Source organism: Lichenostomus cassidix, chromosome 3, assembly GCF_008360975.1.
Source record: "Lichenostomus cassidix isolate B80296 chromosome 3, HeHo_3.0, whole genome shotgun sequence".
In the NCBI taxonomy this organism is placed as follows: domain Eukaryota; kingdom Metazoa; phylum Chordata; class Aves; order Passeriformes; family Meliphagidae; genus Lichenostomus; species Lichenostomus cassidix.
Window position 1 is genome coordinate 93,206,052 of NC_139483.1, and position 5,016 is coordinate 93,211,067.

At 39.5% G+C, this 5,016-nt stretch overlaps 1 long non-coding RNA gene across 1 annotated transcript; it reads left to right on the plus strand.

Annotated features, from left to right (window-relative positions):
• Positions 1 to 226: 226 nt before the first annotated feature.
• LOC146440230 (uncharacterized) lies at positions 227 to 4,133 on the plus strand. Its single transcript, XR_014851374.1, has 3 exons — positions 227 to 317; positions 2,538 to 2,628; positions 2,818 to 4,133. It is a non-coding gene; the product is annotated as an uncharacterized LOC146440230 (long non-coding RNA).
• Positions 4,134 to 5,016: the final 883 nt, after the last annotated feature.

A 5,016-nucleotide genomic window follows, 5' to 3' on the forward strand; every position in this document is an offset into this window, starting at 1 on the left:
GGAAATGCTTCCCTTACAGCCACTGGCAGCACATGCATCATGTGGACTAAGTGCTGCATTCTCTATTCAGTAATCCTGCCCAGGGTGTGGGTGCCCAGGCCCTGACAGCAGCAGGGGCTCCGTGAGGGGAGGCCGGGGCTGCCCCAGCCGGACACAGCTGGTTCCAGCCGGACACAGCCGGTTCCAGCCGGACACAGCTGATTCCAGCAGGATCCAACCACCCAGGGCTGAGCCCACAGCCAGTGCAGGGGCACCTGAGGGAGAAAAAATTCAAGAAAGGGCAAAGCGTCACACAGAAAATCCTGAGGAAAAAGTAGGTAAGAGAAACAAGCCCGTGAGCACCAAGGTGAGAACAGAGGGAGAGGGAGGTGCTGGTCCAGGCCCCAGAGCAGAGATTCCCCTGCAGCCTCTGGACGGGGCCATGGTGAAGCAGGTATTCACATCACAGTTGCACTGGTTTTGTCTGAGGGAGGATTCATTTTCTTCGCAGTGGCTGGTATGGGTCTGTGTTGGATTTGTGCTGAACACAAGGTTGATTATATAGAGATGTTTTTGTTATTGCCAAGCAGGGCCTAAACCGAGCCAAGACCTTTTCTGTTTTTGTTGTTGCTGCCACCCCGGTGAGGGGGCTGGGGGTGAGTGGAAGGTTAGGAAGAGACACAGCCAGGACAGGTGATCCAGACTGACCAGAAGGATATTCCAGACCAAATGACATCATGCTCCATATGTGAAGTAGAGGGAAAAAGGAGGAAGGGGTGGGACATTTGGAGTGATGGCATTTGTCTTCTGAAGTAGCTGTGATGGTGAGACTCTGAGCTTTTTGCCCCCTTCCACCAGCACAGGCGCCTGTCTGTAGCCTCCAGGGCTGAAGGCTGAACTCTTAATTCAAATTCAAATTGTAGGTAACAGCTCTAGCCTGATGGCTTATCAGCTAAGCATGCATTTGAAACCAGCACAGAAACCGCTGAATCATCCCATGAAGGACTGTCACCTTGGAGGAGGCTTTGGGGGTCTCCAAAGACCACCAAGATATACGGAGCATGCGTGGTGCACATGCTAATGATATTAATAACTTCCGAAAAATGATTTGTATAACCACTCCTATCCTGAAGAATGTAATTAATATTCATGGTTTTACCTATAACTCTGTGTCTTTGGGGTACTGAGGTGTGTGTGTGTTTAGTAGAAACAATCCCCACACATCCGGTGCACCGAATAAAGCAAATACCCACTTCTCTGACTTGGTCTCTGAAGTGTCTCTGAGCTCGATTGGGGCGAATCAATGGAGCCCTGCTCTCCTGGACATGGTTGAATACCTGCCTGCTCATGCAAAGCAGTGATTTAATTCCTTGTCTTGCTTTGCTTGCATGCCTGGCTTTTTCTTTCCCTATTAAACTGTCTTTATCTCAACCCATAAGTTTTCTAGATGTTACTCTTCTAATTCGCTCCCCAGTATTTTGGGGCAGGTCAGGGGAATGAGTGTGGCTGCATGGTACTTGTTTGCTGGATGGGGTGAAACCAGGACAATAACCCATGGAGGACCCCCATGCTGGGCCAGGTGGATATTTTCCAAAGGAACTTCAGCCCGTGGAGAGCCTGTGGTGGAGCAGGTTTATACTGTAAGACTGCAGCCCACAGTGGGAAGCACCCACATGGCACAACTGAGTCTGGGGAGGAGTTAGAAGAGCTGGAAATGAAGGGCTGAAGTTGATCCCAGGAAGAAGGGGTGGATAGAGAGAAAGTATTTTATCTTTTGTCTTTTTTACCTCACTACTTACATTTTTTTAATTTATGAGAAATTAAATTAGATTTTCCTCAAGTTGAATCTGTTTTGCCCGTGATGGTTGAAGGTAGCTCATCTCACAGTCTTTATCTCAACACATGCATCCTTTTGAGGAGAGAGAGTGAGGCAACAGCTGAATAGTGACCCAGCAGGCAGCCAAGTTCAACCCACAACAGACAGCTTACATGAACACTGAATTAACTAATTTCTATGTGAAAAAAAAAAAATTACCTAATTTTTAATTGAAACATTTTTCAGTTCTGAAAATAAAAGTCAACATTGTTGACTTAGATTTGGCATTGAAGTCGAATTCTTTAACTAGCATAAAAACGCTTGCATCCTTCTTTATGAAGAGGGTTTTTCTAGTCTAGCAGCTTTGGATGTCATGCAGGTGTCTTTGCAGGCCAGTATATACCATCCCTTTTCAGGAATAATGTCCAAGACGTTGTCTGGTCTATTTGAGGCCAACCATTTTCTGATGACCAGGGTAACTCTGTTTAAATGCCAACAAGACTTTGATTTGAATTTACTTAACTCAACCCTCTTCTCTGGTAAGGAGGTCTGCTAGGACTTTACAGTTATTTTATGAAATCCAACAGACTTATGCTTCTAAGCATATATTCTGAGTGCACTTGAGTTAGAAGGTGGGCTATTTTAAACAATAGTTTCTCATCAATACATTTTCTGGTAAGTGTGGAGAGTGAGAATTCTCTGAGTACCTTCCCCTTCCATGGATTTCTCCTTCAATTCTAAGAGCCAGCTGACCAAGCCAGGTGGCTTCATTTTGGAGAATGTGGCATCAGGTGATTAAAAACATAGTGGACAACTTGTGAAAGTACCTTCAGGTAAATACTCACCTATTTAATCTGTGAATCAACACTCCAAAATCTGTACAGTGTAGGTATGCATGTCTGAACAAATAAATTGATTATGTTCAGTCAAATACCAGCTTCTAAATAGATCTCTCTTAAAACAAATCTACTTTTTATGTTTATGTTTCTATGAAATGCTTCCTCATAACTGAAACAAGACAGATTGCTGCTGGGCTAATACAGTATCTGCTGCCAGGAGTCTATGAGATCTCAGAGAAAATGGAAGAAATTATTACAGTTTTATTAAAAACCATCAGACAAACAAACCATAACATTGCAGTGGGGAGATATTGTAGTGCTCACATCATTGTTTTTCTGTGCACTGCTGTCCCCAAGGAAAATACGTACTGGAATGAACGTCATTAGTACAGATGCTCAGCAGCTACTTCCGGATATAGATAAGAATGGACTGTTCTGCAATACTTTTTTTAATGAATTACCAGGTGTATATTTGACATAAAACTATTTTCTTATATAGTCTTTCTTCCATTTTGTAAGACTGTTTTCTTACAGTTTTGTTTTATTATGCAAAAGCTGTACCAATTGTTTTTTCTTTACCGTTTTTGTTAAGTTTTTATAACTTCTGTGTATTTGATATAATTATTTTGTGATTTATTCTGTGGATATGTACTAACTTGTTATGTTGCTTATTCTCCTGCTAAAAAAAAAAAAAAGGGGGAGTTTATTCCCTGAATATAAATATTTACTCTGAAACTGCATTATGAACATATGCCATCATACCATGTGTTATGGTTAATTTATTCAATTGCTCTTGTGGTTTTTTTCTCACCACTGCGCAAGCTTTTTCTATTCAAAATTTACATATTTGTTAATATTGTCATTTCCCTCTCTCTGTCTAATTTTTAAAATTTATTGGGGAAGGTATTTTTCTATTTGCTGACTTGGAGGCTAATATTAAAGTAGAGATTAATCACAATTTTGTTATATATTTTAAAACAATTCAGTACTTACCCAGACAAATCTATGAAGAATTCTGCACAACATAACAAACACTCTCCTGCTGGAAAATTAATAAGAAATAAATAGCTCCCATGCTGCCAGTGAAATGGTGAGGGTTTAAGAGTAGGGGATTTTACTGACAGACAGGGAAATACTGATTGTGGCTCTAGTGGTGTGACCATCTGAATTCTGTGCTATTTTAAGGAAAATATTGATGTGAAAATTTTAATTATAGCCACAACCACTAAAATTACTTAGGGCTGCTTTAGTTCTGGTTTTCCTGTGGTACATGTTTTATTGGCAAATTCTGTTACAGCACATCTTGGCTGGACTTGTTTACAGTTACCTCTTCCAGGTTATGGTCACATATTTCATTTTTCTTTTTTAGCTGCATATGAAACTGGTTCTGTGTCTTTGGGTTTAGAAAGAGCATGATAGAATATTTTTTGTGAACAATTATATCGGTATTTTAGTAAGCTTGTTTAATTTTATCTCTGTTTGTATCTTTATAGCTTATATTTGTTCATATCTATATGAAGTTCACCTATGCTTTATTTAGCATATTCATCTGTATGAAGACAGCTATTTCCTTGAATAAATAAACTGACAAGACATTCTGAATGTGACGTAAGATTAAAAATATTGTGAACAGTGTTCCCACTAACTGAGGACTTGAAGTTATGTTGTTAGAAATTACTGGTACTTAAAAAGAAATATGCAGTCATTTCCCACTGGATTTGTTTCCATAGTGATGAAAAGGTTATGATGTTAACACCTCTGTGGATATTGCAGATTTGGGGTTTCATCAAATTCCTAAAAACACCTTTTGGAACTAAATTTTTGTATTCTGCTGGGATTATTCCAAGCTACTCCAACTATAGCAGCACAATATGTATAGCAGCACAATCTAGGATCATTTTTCTTTGAAGACTATGATACAGGAGTGAGATTTATCTTAATCATCTTAGACATTTAAAATTTAAATTAATTTAATATTTATTGTCCAAAGCTAAAGCAATAATATTTTATATATTCAATATAAAATATATTCCTTTTATATTCAATAGAAAAGAGCAACCCTTCCAGAGAAGCTGTTCTTATCATAGAATAAACATGTAAAGTTGCATAGGATTAATTTCATTCAAGATGTAGGGCTTTTTTTCTGTGCTAAGTTACTCTGGGGTGTTGTTTGTGTTGCTTCTTATCTGACTCTAGACACACGTGGGATTCTGTAGCTTGAAGTAAGTGAGAGATTGCCCTTAGAAGTGTATGATTTTGTGTGGCTTGAACATTGTTTTGACGTGTGGTTACTCTCTTATAACCTAAGCTATCTGAAGAAAAGTCAACCTGTCCATAGATAACTTCAGTTACACATTGTGGAGAAAAAAATCCTAGGAACAG